This window comes from Staurois parvus, unplaced genomic scaffold (assembly GCF_062004578.1).
Source record: "Staurois parvus isolate SC_StPar_1 unplaced genomic scaffold, SC_StPar_1.0 ptg000027l, whole genome shotgun sequence".
NCBI classification, from domain to species: Eukaryota; Metazoa; Chordata; class Amphibia; order Anura; family Ranidae; genus Staurois; species Staurois parvus.
In genome coordinates, this window is record NW_028317823.1 from 4,251,430 (window position 1) to 4,277,858 (window position 26,429).

The following is a 26,429-nucleotide window of genomic DNA, read 5'->3' on the forward strand; positions in this document are numbered from 1 at the left end:
GACCTCTGCTTCTCTGCTGCCCGTCCCGTCACACTCTGCTTAATCGGTGTCCTCAAAGAAGACCCTGACAGACTTAGTACAGTATATGATTCAATTGGGGGTGTGTTGGGGGCATGGGAGGAAGGGGGGGCTGGTTGCGGGGAGGAGGGTGGGACTTATAGGGGGATTCCACAGATGTTGTTTTTTTTTTTTTTTTTTTTGTCTTAGCGAGCGAACATCACCTCTCCTCGCCTCCTACTAAGCTGTCCCTTCTGTCCCATCTGGACGTGTCCCTGCTTACTGGCCGGTCCCCGTCTCTTGATCCGGAAGAGAGTACGATTCAGGGGTTGCCCGCACTGTCAATGCTTCCACGGGACCTGCTTCCCCCATACCCCTGCGACTTCCCCGATTTCCCTAGTGCGTGAGAGGTGATGCTCGTTCTTGTTGTCACCGTAGGGGCTGTAGATGGTTTATCCTTGCTTTGATTTTTGACACTTAGCCTTTCTACTCTATGGGACATGATTGGCGTTGACCCTGGGGTAGCCCAGACATTTTTGCGCGATGCTTGGGACTCAACACTGTTTTTTCTGTTTTTGCATTGCTTCAACTGTTATTGCATATGTTAACCTGTTGATATTATGTTTTATGTAAGGGGATGCTTGTATTACTCATTTGGCCTCCTACAATTCCGCATATTGCCTTTTCCCCCTTGATTGCCTGCCAAATGTCTCAAAATTACCTGTTGGCTCACAAGTGGTTATGGCCTCTAAACCCTGATATGTGCCCTGCTACTCTACAGTGAGGGCTGGGACCCTGCGCTGCATATCGTACCTCAGGCTTCTTCTGCAATATGGGTCTTTGTAGACTCCTCCATCTTCAAATCCCACTCCTTTAAACAAATTTTTACACATTTCATGGTGGTTTCCGACCGGCGGTGGTTCTACTCTCGTTTCGTCGTCTACCTCGTTCCCAACACAGTAGGCTCTGCGAGCTATTACTGAATATTTTTACGGCTATCTTCACTATCTCGATTCTCCCCTTTTTTCTCTTTACTTGCCTCATACTGTTCGTCTCCTTCTCTTATACGTACTCCTCTCCTTCTCTTTTCTCTTTCTTTCTTTCTGTCTATTTCCTTTCAGGTGTTTTGTCCTCTCTCACGTGGAATAGCAGGTCTCTTCCTTTAGCCGTTTACTCTTACTATCTTTTCGCCCCCCCCCCCTTTTTTTTTTTTTTTTGTGTGTTTTTTTTTTCTTTTTCTCTCTCTCTCTTTCCCTTCAACCCCGCCCCCCCCCCCCCCCCCGGGCGCTGCATCTTTGGACGCTCGCAACACTGATTGGTGAACATGCCGTCCCTCACCTCTGTTTCGAGACCAAGGTCCCTGAAAATCCTCTCACTCAACACCAAGGGTCTGAATACACCCGAAAAGCGCTCCATGTTGCTCTCCTATCTGCATAAACAAAAGGCAGATGTTGTCTTCCTTCAAGAGACGCACTTTCGTCAGGACTCTATTCCCAAGCTTTTTAATTTCCACTTTCCCATAGTCCACCATGCCACTAACCCTCTGGCCAAGTCGAAAGGGGTAGCTATTTTACTCGCTAGACATCTTCCCTTTACTATGTCAGACTCCCTTGCTGATCCTGAAGGCAGGTACTTATTCATAAAGGGTTCATTCGCCAATAGACCCGTCACATTTGCTAATGTATACGCCCCTAATACCAAGCAGGTCTCTTTCACACGCTCAATAACTACCACCCTATCTGCTTTCCATTCAGGTGTTCTGATCTTAGGGGGCGATTTGAATGTCCCACTATATCCTCTGCTAGACTCCTCCTCCGGAAGCTCCTTTTTACCGTTTAAGGCCCTCAAACAAATAAACATACAATTACAACACTTACAACTGCACGATTCATGGAGAACTCTCTACCCCACGGTAAAAGATTACACATTTTATTCCGCACCACATAATAAGTACTCCAGGATAGACTATCTTTTTCTGTCGCAATCAGATCTCCCGCTACTCCATGCCGCTTCTATAGAACCGATGGTTCTTTCCGATCACCATCCCATCACCATGACTTTACGGTTCCCAGATACTTACACACGCTCGAAATATTGGCGCCTAGACGCCTCCCTCCTTGCTGACTCTGCTATCGAACAAGAGATCCGCACCAATCTGGTTGAATACTTTTCCTTCAATTGCTCCCCTGATACCTCCCCACTCACGCAGTGGGAGGCTCATAAGTGTGTCATTCGGGGCGTCCTCATAGCAGCTGCTTCGAAGCGTAAAAAAGATAGACAAGAGCGTTTGAGACGCCTCACAGCTAAGATCCATTCATTAGAGAGAGCACATAAGCGGTCTCTGGCTGCGTCGACCCTATCCGAACTTACGTGTACACGTTCACAGCTTCTTACAGAATTGGGGAAGATGGTTAAGAAACGGTTCATTCTCTCTCAAAAACTATACTATGAATTTGCTAACAAGAGCGGAAAGTTCCTAGCTAGAGCTCTCCGCGAAAAATGATCCAGTATGACGGTACATAAAATTAGAGGTCCCGATGGCACCATGGCCACATCTAATCCTGATATTGCTGCCCATTTTGAACATTTTTATAGATCCTTATATAACCTTCCTCCTGAACGCCCACCGCCACATACTGACGAATCCAGGGCCTCTTTGATTTCTGAATTTCTCCAGCTCCACGGTCCGTCGGCTCTCTCGGAAGACTTGGTCAACTCTCTGGAAGCGGATCTGACCCTGAATGAGCTGCAGTGTGCTTTGAAACAGACAAAACCTGGTAAGAGTCCGGGTCCCGACTGCTTCTCCGCAGCCTATTATAAATCCTTCTTGGATATCTTAGGTACCCCCCTTCTTTTGGCGTTTAATACTTTCTCCAAATCCCCCCTGCCTCAACATCGTCTTTTGGAAGCCCACATAACGGTTATCCCCAAGGGTGATAAAGATAACACGCAGGTATCCAACTACAGACCCATCTCCCTGCTGAATGTAGACATTAAGTTATTTGCGAAGATCTTGGCTAATAGACTTCTCCCCCTGCTTCCCTCCTTGATCAATTTAGATCAGGTTGGATTCATACCGGGAAGGGAAGCAAGGGACAATACCATTAAGGCCCTTAACCTTCACCATTGGTTGTGCAAATCTAACACTTCTGGTTTTTTCCTTTCCCTGGATGCAGAGAAGGCCTTTGATAGAATTGCATGGGACTATCTGCAAGCGTCTCTGGTGTCACTGGGTTTGGGTGAGAAGATGCTCAACTTCATCATGACCCTGTACACAGGCCCCACCGCTCGAGTCAGGGTCAATGGACATCTGTCCAACTCGTTTTACTTAGGAAACAGAACACGTCAGGGTTGCCCCCTTTCCCCACTCTTGTTTGTCCTATCCCTCGAGCTCCTATTGCGCAAAATCCGCTCGAACTCTGACATCAAAGGGATCAGGGTATTGGACAAGGAATACAAGCTCGCTGCTTACGCAGACGACATCCTTCTCTTCCTTGCTGATCCACACACCACTTTGCCTAATCTGTTAAAAGAATTTGCCCTCTTTCGATTCTTGTCAAACTTTAAAATCAACTTCTCCAAATCTTTTGCCCTTAACATATCCCTGCCTCCAGAACTCGTATCTTTCTGTGAATCTCATTTCCCGTTTCGTTGGGAAAAGGATTCCCTTCCATATCTCGGCGTCCAACTTACCGCAACCTCGATGACCTCTATGCAAAAAACTTCCTTCCCGCTCTACATTCTCTCCAAGAGGACCTCCACAAATGGCATCGTCCTTGTTTCTCTTGGTTTGGAAGGGCAGCTATAATCAAAATGAACATACTCCCACGCCTTCTCTATCTTTTTCAAACGCTGCCAATCCACATACCTGCTGCTTTTTTTACATCTTGTAAAAAATTCTGCACACAATTCCTGTGGAATCATAAGTGTCCACGTATTGCTTTTTCTCAACTGACTCTCCCCAAACTTAGAGGTGGAATTGTGCTCCCTGACCTTCACCGGTACTACTGGGCATGCCACCTTACACGCATAGTGGACTGGCATGTTCATTCTACCTCTAAAGACTGGGTCTGCCTCGAAAATGCCTTCTCACCCTCACCCCTGACATCGATTCCATGGTTACTGCCAAAGCATACACCTCAAGAGCTCCTCACCCACCCTTTAGTGGGGCCAAGCTTAAATATTCTCCGCCTGAACTGTAAAACGGTATCTATCTCTGAGTCACCGAATTCCTTAACCTCCATTCGTCTCAATCCTGACTTCCCCCCAGGCATGCACAAGTCATTCCTATCTGAGCATTGGCCACATGACCAGATCTTAGTTCAACACTTTATCCGCGGTGGAAAAGTAATATCGTTCCGCGAACTGCTTGATAGCCTAGATAGTCGAGATTTTCCTTTTTGGGCCTTTCTGCAGATAAGACACTTCCTGCTCTCACACAAACTGTTCCATAACTGGACTCGTCCCCTCACTCCTTTTGAATCCCTATGCTCTAGAGCTGAACCGCGCAAACATTTGATTTCGGCGATTTACCCTCTCCTTGTTGAGAGTAGGGATTATAACTCTTTACCCTCCTGCCGTGCTTGGAACAGAGACTTGGGAAACAGCTTATTGGACGCCGATTGGGACCTAATATTTATGCATACTCATAAATGCTCCCTCAATGTCTCGACTCAGGAAAATGGATATAAAATTGCTTCGAGATGGTACCGAACTCCGTCGAGAATCTCTCGTTTTAATCCTTCCGTCCCCAACAGCTGTTGGAGATGTGGAACCCCGGATGGATCCTTTCTCCACATTTGGTGGTCTTGTCCCAATATCCAACCATTTTGGCAGGAGGTCCACCGGCTTGTAGTGTCTGTGACCACCTTGTCCCTAGCTTTCTCTCCAGAGCAGTTTCTTCTCCATCACTCCTCTCTGCCCAGGGGACAATACCTCAAATCTTTAGCAATGCATATGGTCAACGCAGCCAGACTCTGTCTTCCCACTCTTTGGGGCTCCACCCGCCCTCCCTCCATACGCGATTGGCTGCTCCGTGTGGGTAAAATTGCGGAAATGGAAGAACTGATTGCGACCGCACTCGATTCCCCCACTAAATTCTCCCATGCTTGGGCCTGCTGGAATCACTTTAAAACTACTTCTACGTACCGGTCCTTTATGAACCGTCCAACCAACACGCCTGATTGATTACTAATCTCCATTGTATGTTACTCCACACTCTAGAGCATACGGTAGGCGACTTCCCCACTTTCAGGGCTCTATCCCCACCTACCGGCCCCGGTTAATAGACTTTTGCTCAAATCCACCCATAAAAGACCCTTGGTGTTGACGACAATACAAACCCAGCTCCCCCCCCCCCTTTCACCCCCCCCCCCCCCCGTTTTTTTTTTTTTGTTTTTTTTTTTTTTTATCTTTTATCTTTTCTTGTTCTCCTTTTCTTTCTTCTTACCTTCTTGTTACTCGCCCAGTTAACCACTGGGTTCCTCTTTAGAGAACATTAGGCATGCCATTGTCATATTTACCTTGCTTACATTAGCGACCCTCACGACAATCTAAGCTTACTTACAGGTATCACCACTCCAGTAAAACACTAGCTTCATCCTCAACGGTTGTGCTGCATCTACCCTGCCTCCTTCTGCGGCGCTATAATGAGAATTACATACTAAGAAGGTCCGATGCGATAACATTCCCATGCGCCCTACTAGACTGCCTGAGTATTACAGACTTACCCCGTCGTGGACTGGCACATCCATGCTCCTTATGTGGTTCTTTGTAAGAATATTCCTACTTTCTCCCGACATGCACTGCCAAATGTTGTAAATGACCATCATTTGCTTTTCTTTTGTATTATTATGCACTTTTTCAATAAACGTTTTTTTTGGGAAAAAAAAAAATCATCATATGAAATGCAATGATCAAAATATGGAATAGCAAACAAATAAAAATTGAAAATAACATAAAACTTGTCCCAATAACTCAATATGTGCTCTTACTAAAAATAAATTTTAGATTCCTTTTTTTAAAAAAAGCCAATTTGTCTTCACATGAAACAAAATGTTTGCAAAGTATTAGAGGAGAATTATAGAACGTACCATGGATCCCGCATCAAAGCTAAAGCAAACAGAAGTGTAATTGTTTTCTCAAAGGAAACATCTTAATCTTGCATATGTCTCTGAACATCATAGCCGTTTTCCCTTCTAAATGGTATATGTATGCAAATAAAGAGTTAGTGAAACTCGGTAACTGTAAGATGATTGATCTCATAGAGTAAGAATTAGATATACTACTAAACACTTTATGAAGTCTATTTATGTTCAGTTGGATAAGGAAGATTATACAGTATGCTATATGAACAGGCTGTAAACAGAAATTATGTTTCCCAAAGGCAATAGTCTAAGTACCACCTGCTGGTGAAATCTGGTATTGCAGACCATAATATAATACTTTTTGACTGAAGTGGTATTAAACCCAAAAGCAAACATTTATTTTATTGCAACTTAGCAGTTCTTAGCTGCGGTGGCTGCATTCATTTTCTTTCCTTTATTTTTACATGTTGATTTGGCAAGTAAGTCTGTTATTTTTCAACAGAACAAGTTGTCCTGCATGAAGCATTTAGAGGTTTGAGATAAACAAATTAACACTGACAGGGGTTCATAGAATGGTTAGCTCTTAGTTATTTATGTGAAGCCTTTCTGCCAAAAGGTAAAAAAAAACTTTTGCTGTAACTACTTAAAAAGTGTTAGCTGGAGTTTGGCTTTGATTTGTTAGCGTATCTAAATCTGCTAGAACATCTAACACTCCTCTCCCCCCCATATTAACCACTTGCCCTCCAGAGGATTTACCCCCCTTTCTGACCAGGCCATTTTTTGCGATACGGCGCTGCGTTACTTTAACTGACAATTGTGTTGTCAACCAATGCTGTACATAAAATAAATGTATGTCCTTTCTTTCCCACAAATAGAGCTTTCTTTTGGTGGTATTTGATCACCTCTGCATTATTTTTTTTTTTGCGCTATAAACAAAAAAAGACCAACAATTTTGAAAAAAAAAACAATATGTTTTACTTTTTGCTATAAAACATATTCAGTAACAAAATTTTTAAAAAAATCAAATTTCTTCATAAATGTAGGCCTAAATGTATTCTGCTAATGTCTTTGCTAAACAAAAATCCCAATAAATGTAAATTAATTGGGTTACCTGAAAGTTATAGTGTCTACAAATGGCGGTATACATACTGGAATTTTTTTTAATTTTTTTTTTATACTAGTAATGGCGGCGATCAGTGACTTATAGCGGGCACTCTGACACTGGGGAGGAACTGACTAACTGTAACTGACATCCCCAGTGACACTAATACAGTGATGAGTGATAATAAAAAGCATTGACACTGTACTAATGACACTGGGCAGGAAGGGGTTAACAACTCGGGCAATCAAAGGGTTAAGAGTGTGCTGTTTTACATAATGTGCTGTCTGTGTTTTACTAGGGAAACATGCTGCTGTGTATTTCTCTGCAGAGAAATACACAGCAGCATGTCCATGCTGGCAGGAGAGAGACCTGTGTTGTTTACACACTGGTCTCTCCCCTGTCAGTTTTACTCGGCGATCGTCGGGTGCCAGCAGGGAAATCTCCGGCCGGAATCTGTTGATTAACATCCATAGCCACAGATGCGCGCCCCCTACCCGGAATTGCAAATCACGTTTATATACAGTTGCAAGAAAAAGTATGTGAACCCCTTGGGATTACGTGGAGTTTTGCATGAATTGGGCATAAAATGTGCTCTGAACGTCATCTAAGTCACAACAATAGAAGAACACAGTCTGCTGAACATAATACTACACAAACATTAGATGTTGCCATGGTTTAATTGCACATAACATGTAAACATTCACAGTGCAGGGAGGAAAAAGTATGTGAGGCCCTAGCTTAATGACTTCTCCCAGAGCTAATTGGAGCCAGGAGTGAGCCAACCTTGACTCCAATCAGTGTGATGATATTGGATGTGCTGCTGACAGCTGTCCTGCCCTTAAAAAACACACACCTGTTTTGGGTTTACTGGTTTCAAGAAGCACTGTCTGATGTGAACCATGCCTCACAGAAAAGAGCTCTCAGAAGAGCTACAATCAAGAATTGTTGACTTGCATGAAGCTGGAAAGGGTTACAAAAGTATCTCCAAAAGCCTTGATGTTCATGTGTCCACGGTAAGACAGACTGTCTACAAATGGAGAAAGTTTAGCACTCTTGATACTCTCCCTAGGTGTGGTCATCCTGTAAAAATGACTGCAAGAGCACAGCGCAGAATGCTGCATGAGGTAAAGAAGAATCCCAGAGTGTCAGCTAAAGACCTACAGAAATCTCTGGCACATGCTAACATTTTTGTTGACACATCTACAATAAGGAAAACATTAAACAAGAATGGAGTACATGGGAGGACACCACGGAGGAAGCCATTGCTGTCCAAAAAGAATATTGCAGCACGTTTGAAGTTTGCAAAAGAGCACCTGGATGTTCCACAGCACTACTGGCAAAATATACTGTGGACAGATGAAACCAAGATTGAGTTGTTTGGGAAGAACACACAACACTATGTGTGGAGAAAAAAAGGCACAGCACACCAACATCAAAACCTCATACCCACTGTAAAACATGGCGGGGGGAGCATCATGGCCTGGGGCTGCTTTGCTGCCTCAGGGCCTGAACTGATTGTTGTCATTGATGGGAAAATGAATTTCAGAGTTTATCAAGACATTTTGCAGGAAAACGTACGACCATCTGTCCGCCAACTGAAGCTCCGCAGAGGATGGGTGATGCAACAGGACAATGACACAAAGCATACAAGTAATTCAACAAAACAATGGCTGCAACAGCACAGAATACGCCTTCTGGAGTGGCCCAGTCAGAGTCCTGACCTCAACCTGATTGAAATGCTGTGGCATGACCTTAAGAGAGCGATTCACACCAGACATCCCAAGAATATTGCTACACTGAAACAGTTTTGTGAAGAGGAGTGGTCCAAAATTACTCCAGATTGTTGTGCAGGTCTGATCTGCAACTACGGGAAACGTTTGGTTGAGGTTATTGCTGCCAAAGGAGGGTCAAACAGTTATTAAGTCCAAAGGTTCACATACTTTTTCCTCCCTGCACTGTGAATGTTTACATGTTATGTGCAATTAAACCATGGCAACATCTAATGTTTGTGTAGTATTATGTTCAGCAGACTGTGTTCTTCTAATGTTGTGACTTAGATGACGTTCAAAGCACATTTTATGCCAAATTCATGCAAAACTCCACGTAATCCCAATGGGTTCACATACTTTTTCTTGCAACTGTATGTAATTTTTCACAGCCATGCTGCCCTGTAGCAGTACATCTACTATTGGGCGGTGGGTAAGTGGCTAACCATTCTGGAAGATTTTACCCCCTTCATGACCAGGCCATTTTTTGCTATACTGCACTGTTCTACTTTAACCGATCATTGTGCAGTCATTTTCACACAAATAGAGCTTTCTTTTGGTGGTACTTGATCACCACTGGGTTTTTTATTTTTTGTGATATAAATGAAAAAAGACTGAAAATTTTGAAAAAAAAAAACAATAGTTTTTCACTTTCTGCTATAAAACATATCCAATAAAAAAATGGAAAAAAATAAAACTTCGTCCTACATTTTTAGCCAAAATGTATTCTACTACATATTTTTGATAAAAAAAAAATCCCAGTAAGTGTATGTTGATTTGTTTGTTTGAAAGTTACAGCGCCTACAAACTATGGTATATATACTGGATTTTTTCATATATACTACTAATGAAAGTGATCAGCGACTTATAGAGGGACCCCAATAGTGTGGTGGGCAGTCTGACACTAACTGATGCTGAGGGAGCTAACTGCCACTGACATCACTAGTGACTAATACAGTGATCAGTGCTAATAATATACACTGACATTGTAATAATCACACTGGCTGGGAAGGGGTTAACATCTAGGGTGATCAAGGGGTTAAATGTGTACCTAACTATGTGTAATGTGTGTAAAGTGTGCTGCTTTTAGTAACAGATCTCTAAGTGTCTCATCCCTGTTTTGCAGGGATGAGATATACAGAAATTGTCCCCACTGTGCAGAGCCCTGTGTTGATTGTCAACACAGAGCTCTGAGCTGTGATTGTACACAGCTCATCAGCAGGTCCCGGTCATGAATCATTGGCTGGGACTTGCTGACAGGCTCCCACTGAGTACAATCACCGAAACACGGACGTAGGCAGTAATATACGGGTACGTCATTTACCTACAGAGTCCATCCATCCGCAGTGCATTGCGCTCTGGCGGTTGTTAAGTGGTTAATAATGCTGCTATTCAAATGTCCCCCCTGTGCTCCTTCATCCAGAGTGGGGGCACTCTTATACAGGAGGTGTGTTACTAGCCAGATCACCAGGTGAAAACAGAAGGAAAAGCCTAAAAAAAGAAAACGAATGCAGCCACCACATTTAATGAATGGTAAGCTGCAATATGTTACATTTTTGATTTTAGATTTAATGCCTCTTTAAATATACATATCCACATTAAGAAATGTTATAGCCATAACAAAATATTTTTTAAAAATCATTACCAAAGACCCCTTAACCAACAGTTGTTATGGTATTTATTTGGTATTTTTTATTTTTGGTTGTTGTAAATTGGACCTGTTGTTTTTGTGGTTAAATCTGTGGTTAAACCAGCCTTCCAGCTAATGGAGCCCAGATTGGACTTCATTAACTTCTTCCCCAGCCACAGCAGCCACGAAAAGTGACAGCTGATCCCAAAAGTGATGTTATGCATGCCACTTCCAGGTTCTCAGTAGGTAAGGGAGATCAGCGAATGGATGTTCACTGGTCTACAGTGCGGTTCTCTTGTTCTGAGAGTGCATCTATAGATGTCCTTCCAGAATGTGCCTTGTGCACACTCTGTGACCACTGAGTCCTTTGGACACTACTGATCACAGTAAAGGACCAATCACAGCAGCCCTTTATCATGTGATCAGCTGTGTCCAATCACAGCTGATCGCATGTAAACAAACTTGCAGGTTATTGGCAGTCTTTTCTTCAAACGCTGTGTCTGACAAGGCTACCAGCGCTTTTTTTTACACTGATAATCAGGGCACTCATCATCAGTGCCCTGATGATCAGTGCAGCCCCATCAGTGCCACCTATAAGGGCTGTCTATCAGTGCCAATCTGTGCCACCTATCAGTACCCATCAGTGGCACCTATCAGTGTAGCTTTCATCAGTGCCCAACACTGCAGCTTATCAGTGTCCATCAGTGCAGCTTCATCAGTGCCCGTCAGTGCAGCCTCATCAGTGCCCATCAGTGCAGCCTCATCAGTGCCCATCAGTGCAGCTTCATCAGCGTACATCAGTGAAGAAAAATTATTTATTTGCCAAATTTAATAATAGAAACAAAGCAAAAAAAAAATGCGGCAATTAAATACCACCAAAAGAAATCTCTGTCTCAAAATAATTTTAAAAATTTCATAAGGTTACAGTGTTGCATGACCGCGCAATTGTCATTCAAAGTGCAATAGCACTGAAAGCTGAAAATTGGCCTGGACAGGAAGGGGTGAAAGTGTCCGGTACTGAAGTGGGTAAAGTAAACTGGCCTGTACTACAATGGCATCAAACAGGCTGCAGAACTACAATAATAATATCTTCTGAAGACCTATGGGTGCCATGATTAATGTGGTGCCCTAATATGCAAATTTATGAGCCTGCCTGCCCTCTTCCATCTTATTTACTTTCCTATCTGCCAGTAAGACCACTATTGCAGAGATATACTGCATATGTTTTTTTTTTGTGTCTAAGTTCTATTGCAAAATGTGTGTCTTTACCCTAGATATACATTCCTATAATTAATTTTATTGTTGCATTGCTTTAACTGCTCCAGGACTTGCTATTATTTATACTTTGTGGGCCAGAGCCAGCGTCACATTTCAGCTACGGTCCAGCCGATTCAGCAATAAATATATCATTATTAATGGTACACACACCTTTTTTTTTTTCGTTTTTGTTTTTAGACAAATGAGGCGCTTTTTTTGCAGGTATCGGCTTACAGGAATTATTTTATTTCCTATTTTCATCATACAAATAATTAAACAAAATAGAAGAAATATGTTTTTTTTCAAGTTATTACCAGCAAAAGTTTTAAAATAGTTTCTAATGATGTGACATTACAAACTTTATTCTGCAGCTTAATCCATTTATCTCAAATGTTTCCAGTGCTAGAGAAATTAAGAGAAAAAATGTTGCCTTTTAAAAATATATAACAATATAATTTAATAAAAACAAAAGAACCAAAGGTAAAAAAAACAGCAAATTAGCAAAGCAGAGAATGGGATAAAAGGGGTTGTTCAGGGGCTTGTTAAATTAAAAACAACAACAATTTTAGTACACTGTACAGGTACAAACCTGTGATCTGCAGCAAGAAAACTTCAATGGTGTAACTTTTTATCAGTTACAAAAGTTCATTAAATAATCACTCCATCTATCTGTTAGGCCCTTTCACACGGGGGGGATTACATGCGGATCAGCAGCAGATCAGCTCACAGATTCCCTGCTGATCGGAGCAGAGGAGGCAGGTGACAGATTTGTATCTGCTCAGTTTTTGCTCTATGAGTGACTCTGTGCATTTATACCCGGCTACCATCCAATACACCAAAATGGAAGACGGAACCCTTTCTGTTATTTTGAGCAGACCGGATCCAACCTCGTGGGATTACACCCGTCTATCCATAGGAAATAATGAACCTTCCAATCAGGTCCGCCTGAAAAACTGACAGGCGGACCCGATCAGATCACCCATGTGAAAGGTGCTATACTGTAATCACTGAAACAAGAACCAGAGGTTTAAGCCCCATTTACATTCAAATTTGCAAATATGTGAATTTACTAAAATGTGTGCTGCACCTATGGTGCCATTGTTTCTTAAAGTGGAGTTCCACTCACCCTGTCAAAAAATAAAAGTCAGCAGCTACAAAAACTGTAACTTGTAAAAAACAGCCACTTACCTGCCCCTCAGTCCCGCGGTGTGTCCCCTGCAGCCCGTTTCACCTGCTGTCCTCCAGGAGACCAGCATCTTCAGTATGGGCACCCAGCTGTGACAGCTTGCAGCTTCACAGATGGGTACCCACTGCGCATGCGCGAGTAGCACTGTGCTTCATGAATGGTCCTGTAGTCTGCTGGGACCTGTCACGTGTCCCAAAAGACTACAGGGAGGGAAGGAGGGAGGACACCTTCCGCTTCCGATCGCCTAGGCGATTGGACCAGAAGTGGGAGTGGGTAACTGTCAAATTCGGTAATCGCTTCCCCCCGCCCCCCAAAGGTGCCAATCCTTAATGGGGAGTGGGGGAGCAGTCCTTAAAGCGGAACTTCCCCTTTTGGGTGGAGCTCTGCTTCAATGACACCCTAAACACAGATAACAGTTCAATGTCTTTTCACATGTTTTTAATATAATAGAATCCAAAAAAACTCGTGTTACCAAATTTGCTTGGGCGATCGGAAGCGGGAGTGGGTACCTGTCAAATTTAGGTACCCGCTTCCCCCCGCCCCCCAAATGGGGAGTGGGGGAACAGTCCTTAAAGCGGAACTTTAATAACACCCCAAACACAGGTAACAGTTACCAAATTCGCTTGGCTCAGTGCCAAAATTTGGTACTTGAGGTTCTTTGGCACATTTTTTTTCGCATGACAGGCAGTCCTTTCATGTCAATGGGCTGTTGCACAAAAAAAAAACGTGCTTTTATTATTATTATTATTATTATACAGGATTTATATAGCGCCAACAGTTTGCGCAGCACTTTACAATATAAGGGAGACAATACAATTACAATACATTTCAGTACAGAAGGAATGTGAGGGCCCTGCTAGTGGAGCTCACAAGGAAGGGGGAGATGATACAAAAGGTGATAGCTGCGGGGGATGATCTGGTGGAGGTGATTCAAGTACAGTTCTTAGGTGGAGGTGGGGTAGGCTTCCCTGAAGAAGTGAGTTTTCAAAGATCGCCTAAAGGCAGACAGGGTGGGGGCTGACCGGACATGCTGTGGTAGGGAGTTCCAGAGGATGAGGGAGGCTCTGGAGAAGTCCTGGAGGTGAGCGTGGGAGGAGGTGATGAGGGAGGTAGAGAGGAGGATATCATTGGAGGAGCGGAGTGGGCGATTTGGGCGGTATCTGTGGATGAGGTTGATGATGTAGCTAGGGGCAGTGTTGTGGTTGGCTTTGTAAGCTGTGGTTAGTATTTTGAATTTTATACGTTGGGTTAGTGGAAGCCAGTGGAGGGATTGGCAGAGAGGGGCAGCAGTCACTGATCGGTTGGTAAGGTGTATGTGTCTAGCAGCAGCATTCATAATATACTGAAGGGGGGATAGCCTGTGTAATGGTAGACCAGTGAGGAGGGAGTTTTAGTAATCGAGGCGGGATAAAACCAAGGCATGGATAAGTTGTTTTGTGGGGACATTGGTCAGAGAGGGGCGGATTTTGGAAATGTTCCGGATGTTGAGGCGGCAGGATTTAGCCAGTGAGTGGATGTGGGGCCCAAAGGAGGGGTCAGAGTCTCGGATTACGCCTAACACCCTGACATGAGGGGAAGGACCAATGGTTGTGCTGTTGATCTTAATCTGTTGCTAAAACACGCATCAAAAATTGTGTCATGTTAGTACACAGAGATATGAACGTAGCCTTAAAACGACAAAGCCGCTACAAAGAGTTCAAAAGCTATTCCCTGCAAAAGAAAAAGTATTATACATCTCCAGCAGGTGCTGAGGAGTGCCAGGGATCTTTGCTTTGTTCAAGAGCTTTTCCTCCCATTTCACTAAAATTGTTACCAACAGGCAGGTCTGGGTGCTGATGAAATCATCTTACATTCATTAGTTAAACATTTTTTTGCTTAACCTCTTTACGCCAGTACCTCCCGGCCCTTTAGTCACTTCAAGTCCGGGCACTTTTACCCCCTTCCAGGCCAATTTTCAGCTTTCAGCGCTATCACACTTTGAATGACAATTGCGCGGTCATGCAACACTGTACCCATATGAATTTTTTAGCATTTTCTTGAGACAGATAAAACTTTATTTTGGTGGTATTTATTCACCATTGGGATTTTTATTTTGCTTTATAAATGAAAAAGTCCAAACATTTTGAAAAAAAAAAAGTGTTTTACTTATAAAATTTTGCAAATAAATAATATTTCTTCTTAAATCTTGGCCAAAATGTATTCATCTATATTTTTAGTAAAAAAAAAATTAGTTTATAACCAAAAATTATAAGTTTTCAAAATTTCTTTTTCATTTTTATTTTATTTTTTATATTATTTATGTTATTTTTTTTTTTACATACTGTCACCCTAGCAAAACAGTGTCACCATGGAGACACTATACTACGTGGGGGGGTGATGAAGATTTTTTTTCTTTTTTTACACTGATTTCTTTTACACCCATAAAGGCTGTAAAAGCAATCATTTCGATCCCCTCATGTTTTGCATTGTATTGGTATTGTTCTGTCACATCATCTGTCCCCCTTTGTAATGTACAGCGCTGAGCGAACCATTGGCGCTTTATAAATACTGTATAATAATAATAATTTCTCCTTCTCTCTGGCTGCATAAGTATTAAGAAATACTGTGCAAGCTATGATTGGTCACAGCTGGTCACATGGTACAAGGCTGTTGTGAATAGCTTGTGCCATGTAACTTCTGTGATCATTCACAGATTTCACAAGTAGTAAGCAATGATGTCAGAAGTGACATCTTGCTTACTACTATTCATGTGATCACTGATTGGCCAATCAGTGATCACATGATCGGGACCTCATACAGAGGTCCCATACAGCGATCGGTTTCCTCCGGACACAGTGGGCACCGGATCGCGGTGCTGGGCGCTCCCAGGGAGAGCGCACAGGCGGTGAATGCGGAGGCTGTTTTTAAATGAGCACCCACTCCTGCACTGCTCCGTCCAGCCGTTTATGTACATGGGCCGGATGGGAAGTGGTTAAGGGGTTTCAGATGTCAGGAGGTCCCGATCGCAAGGGGAGATTGGGACCTTTCCTTGAAACACCAACATATGCGCTGGGAGTGCGCAGGGCACGTGCTGTCAGCACATCTGTGTTTTCAAATGGTATGCAAATAAGGCCCAGTCGTCAAGGGGTGAAACCTAGTTACTGAATTTTCACTTCCTGGTTGATTGAGGTACTGGTGATGTAACCAAGGCCTCACTGCTGCATCTTGTGAAGGCTAGATCACCAGTACCTTCCCCCTCAGATAATGTGCACTGTTACCTGTTCCAGACCCAGACCTCCAGAAACTAAACAGAAAAGGGTTTTGGCTCACTGTAACCAGCTTGGCTGCATTTTCTAGTTTAGGCAAACTTAGTTCTAGCTCACTGTAATCAGTGCAGCTGCATGTGATTAGTTAGGTCTATTTGATTGCTCTCTGGAACAGAAGGGTATTGTTCCTGAGGAGCAAATCACAGCCTAAAGGGGGGTAATTGCCCCTTAGCCATGTGCTTGCAGTTCATGGAGGCCTCAGCTGGACTATCTGAGAGGCCTGGTTGCTGAAAGTTGCTGGAAGCTAACGGAGGGGCTGTCATCTGAGGATCTAGTCTGGTATCACTGGGAGAAAGTGTCTGGAAGATATTGGCAGAAGTCAACCAACATCTGAAGACATTAAAGTGGCTGTAAAAGCTTAATGTTTTTTACCTGTATGCATTCTATACATGAAGGTAAAAAACGTTCTGTGTGCAGCAGTGCCCCACTAATACGTATCTGAGCCCTATCGCAATCCAGTGATGTGTACCAGAGACTCTCCTTCCTCATTGGCTAAGACAGCAGCGGGAGTCATTGACTCATTTGACATTGCGGCTGATGATCTGAAGAGCTCAGTCTATTTGATTCTTAGTGAAAGGACTTTCATCAAATTGTTCTAAAGAGGAAGATATATCTTCAAGTTGCTGCTACCAAGATCAGTCCATTCTCTACTTGTGCAAGGATAGTACATAGGTTACATAGTTTCCAAGAAAAAGCTTAGTGTCCTCAAAATTGCTACTAAAGGTTACTGGAGTATCCTATCCAAGTTCAAGTTCTTCACTAAAGCATCAGAAAAACTTTCATCTGCCTGTGCACCCCATTCCTGCTCTGCCATGTCACCACTGAGCTAGCTTCTTCAACTTTGCTGGCCCACCAGTGAACTTGTCCATCATTCTCATGCCTGAGCAGTACGAGATTTGAAGCTATACCACTGGACAATGCAAACCACTCTCGGGCATGTGCAATACAGAAACTGATGTGGTTTGTTATTGTTCAATAGCAAACCGCTCTGGGTCTGGTATCACGCATGCATGATCTAGTGGTCTTGCACATGCGCAGTACGAGCCCCAGAGTAGTTTGCCATTAAACAATAAGTTTCTGTATTGCCGATACATGAGAATTCCCTGGAAGTTACTGATGACAGTATGCTTTAAAAAAACCTCTAAACTTTAAAAAAAAACTCTAAAACTGAAAAATTATTTATTTTTGTTAATCCATGTGCATGCAGAGCTGTATCTACCATGCATTTTTGTGTCTTGGGCGGTAAAGGTCCTCTTTAAGATAAGGTTTAGGAACCTTCACTAGCCAGTATTATGAGAGACCCGATCCCCTGCTGCACATCGTGGTTCCATCCAATGGTCCCTACATCACTACTGTGTCTGGTAGTGACATAGAGAGGCTGGTGTTTGGAATCACAGTATGCAGCGAGGGACACTGTTTTTGGGGCCGAACACCTACACCACAATGGCCTGTCAAATTTATACTGTATGGGCCACAGCACCCAAGTGAATGAGCCCCAAGACTTTGTTCATACACAGAGCATATTTCTGCATCCAGGAGTCAGAGGGAAACTATACAAATCAATGACAGGCTAACAGAAACTGTAGCTGTATGCATGCTACTGTACATCTGGGACTTAATATGTGCTGCTCATACATCCCTATATATAAAGTATATAACCATTTGGATGTGTAACTACATGTGTACAGTCATGCCATCAGTCAACCTCAGGGGCTGACTGACGATTCGAGCACTCAGGCACTGCCCGAGGGCCCGGGGTCAGTAGGGGGCCCCATGAAATGCCCCTGGTACCTTTTATAGGTTTTTTTTGAGTGTCGACAAGGACATAGGGGACCCATGATCCCCTATTGCCCAGGGGCCCCATGAGTTGTCAGTCCGCCCCTGGTCAACCTACAACAGATTGGAACATGCTGTTGCCTACGGCTGTATGCAAGCACCTATGACTCCCGGGAGTAGAAGTACGCGCCTTTTTAAAGCTGTATGGCGCTTTGTAGCTGCGTGAATCAGACCTAAAACACACACACATAACACACTCGTGCACTACAAACATAGCAGTAATACACTTTATGTATGTTGGCAAACTGTCGTACACCAAACCACTAAGGGCCCATTCACATTAGTGGGTACAATGTGGATTGTGTGCAAGCATTGCAGTGCATTGTTACAATGTGCTAATTTATTATTATTATTACAGGTAATTATATAGCGCCGTCAATTTACTCAATTTAGTGCGTTACAAATATATATTGTACATTCACATCAGTCCCTGAAAACAAAAATTACCTTAATTCAACTCTATGTGCTATAGAGCATTGCAGCATGTTACCACACACTGTATCGCATTGCCTTGCAATATAATATATAATCCATCATCATTGGGCGTCAGTACAATGCATAGGTATGAAGCCAACCTCCAGATTGATTATTTACTGTACATTTTTAAGGACCTTTCACCGATTGCAAAAAAGAAAACTCAATTTACAAATATTTGCTATTTTTTAGCGTAAAAAAGTTTTAGCTTTTTTATAAGTATGAATATAGAAAGTTATTCTGTGTTGGTGATGATTAATAATGTTTTTGTATATTTTTATCGAAAATACTGTTTATGATAAACATTTATGCAGCTAACGGGATCTACAAAATCAGTAGCACCATCTTTTTAATTTACAGGTTTTTTTTTGGGGGGGGGGGGGGGTCTGTTACAAACTCTAAAAATGATAATTAAAAAAAAAACTGCAAAAATGGTCTAGGTACCTGAGGTTTAAAGTGGTGTGCAGGGCCTGGCAGTGAAAGGGTTAAAGCAGTTTTCACATGTCAGTTCAGCAAAACCTATTTGCAGCTGAGTGGCAATAATGAACACTATCAGTCTGTAAAAATTACAGTTGCCATTAACCAAACCCGAAGATTCCAATAACATTTCCAATCATGCAAAACTCTCTTCTTTTCACATCTAAAGCGTTTAAAAATTGCCCTAGTTAAAATTTTATGGGAATATTTTTTCCTTTATTGGACTGCAGAACGGAGCAATTTCCTGGTAAGGCATGTCACTTTCAAACTGAAGGATATGAAATGTAAAAATAGAATTCTGAAATACGATAACCGTTTAGGTACACCACTGGGTGTGCTGCTGCACAGAGGAGCAGTTTATTCATAAATGGTTGATGAGCAGAGCCTGTCTCAGTATGCCCCGTGCTTTTTAGTACGGGATGATTTATGCAGATAGATTCTTTTAAAAGCAATGAGGTTGGGAGGTTTAGCTGAAGAAAGCCAAGCAATTGCTGGTGGTAGCTTTGGAGCTGCATAGTTGTGGCATTAAACAGTCGCTTAGAGCAGAAGGACCCCAGCCAATCAGCAGCATTAAAAATAAAAGTGTGTTTTTGACTTATGATTAGCTGCAGGAGACTCAATGGGGTTCCCTACGATTGGCTTGGAAGCAGGTGCAGTTGGCTGGCTGGCCACTAGATTCCTGTGATAGCATCCCTTTTAGCTGGAGACATCCTGTAGTGATGTCATTGGTGAGTCAGAGCACATATATAAGCCAGGTTGAGAGGAGCCTTAGTGAAGCTGGGGAATGGGAGGCAGAGACCCTACCATTGGGCAGATGTAGCCAACAAGTGGTGGCTCTGGACAGGGCTGGAGGCTAGGGGGAGGTCTGCACCCAGATGAGCTGGTTGTGGACTTCCTAACCCTTATGGAGTTAAGCGCTAGGGTGGGTTGCAAAGGTCTTTAGGTCAGGCTACGTGTTTTCTGAAGTGAGGCTATCCTCCTGGAGTACCCGGGAGAGGTGTCTGCAGCTCTCATCTTAGTAAGGCTATCTGAAAGAGGCAGTGAGTGGACAGAGACAGCCTAAAGGTGAACAATAGTGCTAATTACCCTGGGTTGGGAGAGACTGAGTTAGGGAAGATGGCTTACTGTATGTGCTGCTGAATGCTTTCACATGTGACTGCTGCAGATTGTCCACTAACTATGATCGACAATGTACTGTCAAGTGACCGTGGATTGTATGTCAATGTGATGTATCTGCATTTGCCATCTTGCAAGTACCATCAGTAAAGCGCAGCAGCTCTATTTCTATGTGGACATTCCTTCCTTTGGGATATAAAGGTTAATTGCCAGGAATGTCATGATGAGGCCTTTGAGATGGAGAGGGCACAAGATGGCAGAGGGTAAAAGCCTTAAGCAGGTGCATTGTTATTCCTGAAGGGAAGAAGCAGGGCAGGTTCCTGTGTTCTTGGCACTCAGCCATTTACAAGCCCCTTTACAAACTACAAGCATGTAATCGCTCATGGAGCAATTACATGCAGATAATCAGTCTTGGATGCGGACAGGGATGATCATTTGAAGATAATTGCTGCATGGGATTGTTCACAATTAGCTGCAGGAGCTATCAGTCTCGCATTGCTTTCAATGGGGCTTCCTGCCCGCAGTTTATTCCTGCCCCCTGCTGGGTCTCCATCAGGCAATCTCCATCAGCCATATTCGCAAATGTGAAAGGATGTTAATATCCCTTTCTTGGAGAACATCACAGGATGAAGGTGAGTTAATTCTTAGACTATTGGGTTATGCTTCACCTACAGGTGATAGGACACTGGAAAAACAGCAAAACGTGACACTACCCAGCATTAACCCTCCTACTCAAGCATTACCTCAGTTTGAAATATCAAAGTGAAACCAGAGGAGAGGGTCCTGTATCCTGTGACATACTCCAAGAAAGAGATTTTACATGTAAGTCAAAAATACTGTTTTCTTAATTGTACATTAATTGTACATTGTAAAGGATGCATGAGAGATCGTTCTTAGACTATTCAGATGTCCAAAAGCAAGCATGCAACAAAAAAAAAAAACAATGGATAACATGCCTAATAGTAACAATTCTCTTAACAAGAAAAAGAACAACTGATGCAAAGCCCTTACAGGGCATATTGTAGGGCTGTCAGACCAACGTCAGCATCTACCTGGTAAATCGTAGCCAATGTATGAGCAGAAGAATAGATGACTACTTTACAGACCTGGGAAATTGAAACCTAATGTTAAAAAGCCCACAAAGCACCAACACTTTTGATAAAGTTGACCTTCACAGGAAAGGGCTTTCAGGTCATGACTGAGTAATGATCTGCCTAATCCACCTAGCAATTGTGGATCAGGAGGCATCTTGTCCCTTCTTGGAGCCTTCAGGCAACACAAACAGGGCATCAGATTGATGACTTAAAGCTGTGTCTGCGAGGTAAACTCACACAACCCTAACCACATCCAAGCAGTGGACAGCAAGTTTCTTGCTGTTTTGTAGCCAGACAAAAGGAACGCAATATTATGTCCTGGTTCAAATGAAACCACCTTAGGCTGGAAGGAACTATGTGGCCTTAACACAACCTTGTCCTTTTGAAATAAAGAAAAGGCTCTTCACATGAAGAAGACAACAAGCTCAGACACCCTCCTAATCAAGGTGATAGCCACAAGTAAGACAAGTGTGATAGATTAGAGAGAGAAATTTCCCTAATGGGTTCAAACAGTGGCCTCCAAAGGACCAACAACACCAGACTGAGGTCCCAAAACGTTAGCGGGAAACATACTAGTGGAATGATGTGAGCCACCCCTTGTACAAAAGCTCTGACCAACAGGTGGGAAGCCAAAGGTCTCTGAAAGAGTACCAAGTGCTGAAGAAATGATAACGCCTATGTCATGGAGAATTTCTTGGGATGAAGCTTTCCCTTTATCACACCAAGAAAAATATGTTTGCCATATGTAGTGGTAAACTCTATGAGAATAGGGCTTTTGGCCTTCAGTAAATTTGGAATTACAGGGCCCACAAGACCCTTTTCTCTTAGTACCTGGGCTTCAACAGCTAAGCCATCAAAGCCAGCAACCGTGAAGCAGGACTGAACATGGGAGCTTGAGAGGCCCAGCAAGCCCATGGAGAATCTGCTAGAAGACTATGTCTGAGAATTCTGCCCTTCTGAGCCAATTCAGTGCAATGAGAATCACTGAAATGCCTTCCCTCTCTATCCACCAAAGCAGATGAAGCAGGAGAAGGGGGAACGCATAAATCAGGTTGAAATATTTGCACAAAGTGACAAGGGCATCTACACCAAATGCATATTTCCCCCATTATGGGGACTGTTCTCAGGAAAAGCGGGACTGAGAGTAATCTTACACTAAAATGATGCTTCTGGTACAGACATGGGCAAACTGACTATTCGAGCACTCGGGCATTGCCCGAGGGTCCAGGGTCAGTAGGGGCCCTCATGAAATGCCCCTGGTACCTTTTAAAGGCTCTTTTGGGTGTGCTTTGAGTGTGGGCAAGGACACAGGGGCCCCATTATCCCCTATTGCCCGGGGGCCCCATGAGTCGTCAGTCCGCCCCTGGCTACAGAGAATGATGCTTCTGGTTCTGGAAAAAATAACAAACAAAACAAATGCAAACAAATATTAATAGCAAAAGAAAAAGAAATGTAAAAAAATTTCTGCAGAAAAATATTAGGTAAGGGGAGGAAGAAGCTAATTAGGGATGATTTGGGTTAACTAAGGGTTAATAAGGGATTACATAAAAATATATTTTATTAAAAATAAATAAATAACTTGTAAGGTCTCTATAAGTAATGTGATATGCAGATTAAAGGTCACAGTTTATCTACATGTGAACAATATAGTAAATACAATTAAACAATATCTTGATTCATTGTATTTACTCAATGACACTTGCAGACTGTCTGCAAGTGTCATTTTACAAAACGGCTGAATTTTGTTAGCCGGTCCAACTATGTGACCAGTAATAGAGGCAGTGGGAGAGGAGCTACACATAAGAGGTGCATCCACAAAATGTGTTAAAGTGGTTCTAAAGTTTAGGTGCTTTTTACCTCAATGCATTGCATGAATTAAGGTAAAAAAAAACACCCCACTGCTCGCTCTCCTTTCTTCCTTGTCCCACAGGCTACACTGAGAGCAGTGGGAGCCAAAGGCTGTTGTCAGTCAAATCCTATAAGGAGGGATGGGGGGGGGGCTGAGCTCCACTATGTGCATCTATGGATGCACACAGCCTGGTTTGGGAGTGTGCCCACATGGGTGCCCCCATAGCACATAGCTTGCTAGGGGGGCACTTGAGAGAAAGGAGGAACAGAGAGTACCAGCAGAGGACCACCAGAGAAGAGGTAAGGGAACTGCTCTGTGCAGAACAGGTAAGCATATCATGTTATTTATTTAGAAAAAACTTTGATGTTAATATCACTTAAAGCTTTTTGGACATATCGTTTACATTCAATATCTCTGAGTGGTTAAAGTCTAAATCCAGCTAAGTTTTTAGTTTTGATTACAATGGGAAAGTAATAATAATGCTGTCAGGTTTCAAATATTTCTGACTGTTACCTTCAAAGGGGAGATTATTCATCACTTCCCATCCCTGTGACAGTCATACACGAAATGGAGAGAGGGGCTGTCACCAGGACAGGAAGGCACAGACAGCAATAAATACTGTCATTGTATTGTCATATTGTCATTGTCAAACATTCTATCCATTCCTCATTCTATTAAAAATGTGTCCCCATTAAGGAAATGTCACATCACTTCCTGTCCTAACAGGAAGTGAAGTAAAATACCTCCAATAGCAAACAGACAGCAATAAAAACCTGACAGTGTCCAACTCTTCCATAGTCTAAAAATTAGAGCTGTAATTGGTCTGTAAAGGAAACCTGTGCTGACAAAGTATGAAGGTGGAGTTTATGACATCTTCTTCTGACAAAGGAGATCTGAGTTCACGCTGAGTTTAATGATCTTCATGTTTGTTCCAAGTCAGTGGCTAATGAAAGGATTGGAACCAGAAGCAGCCAGACAGCTAGCATTTCCATGAGGAATTCCGTACAAGTTTCCTTACAACATCTACAGTATGTTTTCAGATGAGGCAGCTCCCATTAGATGTGACCCTCTGCTCATACTTTAACAGATTTTGGCACTCATCAAGTTTACGTAGTGTAAAATCATACACGTGATGTGGATTACAGCAACTATAACTAAAATACTGTAAATTCCAGAGTTAGCCTTTGTAACGTAATGCCTCCAGCCCCATTCATTGTGTTTACAACCCCCATCTTGGCCATTTTAGGTTTCATTTCACATTGTTTTGTGTTTCGCTCGCCTTTTTTCTTCCTACCAAGCAGCCCATTGTTCATTTAAACAGTGATTTTCTATCATCGCTCATCTCTGGCCGGCTTTAATTTCCTTGCCGGCTCTTCTTACATTAGTTAAAGCTGTTCTATTTCCCCCCTTCCATTTCTGTAGGTGCTTCCAGGCTTGGATCATAATGAAATGTCAATGGAAAGTGTCCCCAGGTACAGATTTGTATATACCTATACAGGCTTCTGGTTACACTTTATTAGCCTTAAATTGAGTTATCCATTATTTGTGAACAGAGGCTGTAAGATAGAGGTAAGGAGAATAAATCTCGCCCAAAAAAAAAGTTTTATATATTGTGACTCAACAGGAAATACATTGCTTTTTCTGATCTATATTCTACTGAAAATATAATAAAATATCATTATAAATCGTAATAAAATATCAACAGGCCACAGAGATCAGGACATCCAACTGACATGGAGCTATCCTTGGGAGGTATGCGTGCATTTCTATGAGTGGTTGATTACCACCCTAATAAACTTCTAGATCAATAGATCAGTATTTGTGCCTATATTATTATTATTTTTAAGAAGTATTATTTTTTTGTAGTCGAGTACTTAGCTTTCCTAGGGGCAGACAACCACAGAGACACTGTGCTGTAGCTGCCCAAAGTGCTCATACAGGACTCCTATTTTGTTATACTCCATTCTGTTTCACTTCCACACATTGGAGGAAGTTGGTGGGACATAATGGGCTGGAAAGACTTTGATGTAGACCGCGCTGGAGTATGGGAGATGCAGTTCACTGAAAGGGCTCTATTGTGGAAGTGGATGAGGTGACAGACTACAACTCCCAGGGGAGCCCTATAAGGGGGGATAGAGAGAGCAGTTTTACCAGACTGTGGGAAATAAGGACGTCCATTTTTCTGCAGGTGGAAGGGAGGAACACATCTCTGTCGCTGTGTTTAGTTAGCAGAGGTACCTTATCTTTGAGCTGCAAGCCAGGAGTTAGCAGAGGTACCTTATCTTTGAGCTGCAAGCCAGGTCTTCAGTGACTAGAGGGTGGAATTGCAGAGACAAGATTCATACTGTGAGCCTAACCAAATATGTTCCTGGTTACCAAGCATCTAATCTAGAGTCTTCTGAGTGCACAAGAATGTTGAGTGGCCACTAGTTGGGTTCACATTACCACTGCTACAGAGGGGGACTGTTCTTTACTAAGGAACATTAACCACTGCATGCAGGCTCTTAAAAGGGTTGGTAATTAAGTGCACCACCTTACAGACTGGGCCCCACCAAATAGCTAGAATATGAAGAATAGCAAAAAGAAAAAAAACTATTAAGTACTGATTGCTTCATGGTGATCATCTACTGAATTTGCCCACACCCCTTACACCTGCCCTGCATACCAAGGGCATTTTAGGGTTTTCTTTGCCTACTGTCTGACGCAAGCCATGGTTCTGCTATAGGCTGCTATAGTAGATACTGCTATTGCTGATGTTGATCTTTGGTTGATGTATCCCTGTGGTATAAGTGTTAAGTGACAGTCTTCAAAAAATGAAAGGGTAACTCCACTTTTGTGGGAAAAAAATATCACAAATAAGAAAAATATAATATATACAATTGCAACACAAGCCATATTGTAAAATAAGTGGTATTAAAAATACCTATCCTTTTCAATCTGAAGCACTGAAATTTTCTGTAAAATGCAATGCAATATGGCAACCTGGAGTGGTTCTGTACACAGGAGGGTATTTATATATTCTGTCCACTGTTATACATTCCCCCAGCATGTGACATCACTTACGCAGCAAGGCAGAAGTTATGGCCAACTACTGGGGGCATGGGCTTCATCCCTTACCTGTGGGTGGTGAGCAGGACCTAGCAACATGTCTCTACATGCCCTAACCTGCATCAAATCCTGCCATGTTCTGCCACAGTCACTGAGGGGTGGTACCACCCCTCCTATAAGGCAAAAACTACCCGGAAAGGGCAAAA

The 26,429-nt window shown here is 42.8% G+C and overlaps 1 protein-coding gene across 2 annotated transcripts in view; it reads right to left on the reverse strand.

The window, feature by feature from the left end:
* LOC149471142 (cyclic nucleotide-binding domain-containing protein 2-like) overlaps nt 1-26,429 on the reverse strand; it is a 349,105-nt gene that overhangs the window by 227,978 nt on the left and 94,698 nt on the right. The gene's annotated exons all lie outside the window — the stretch shown is intronic.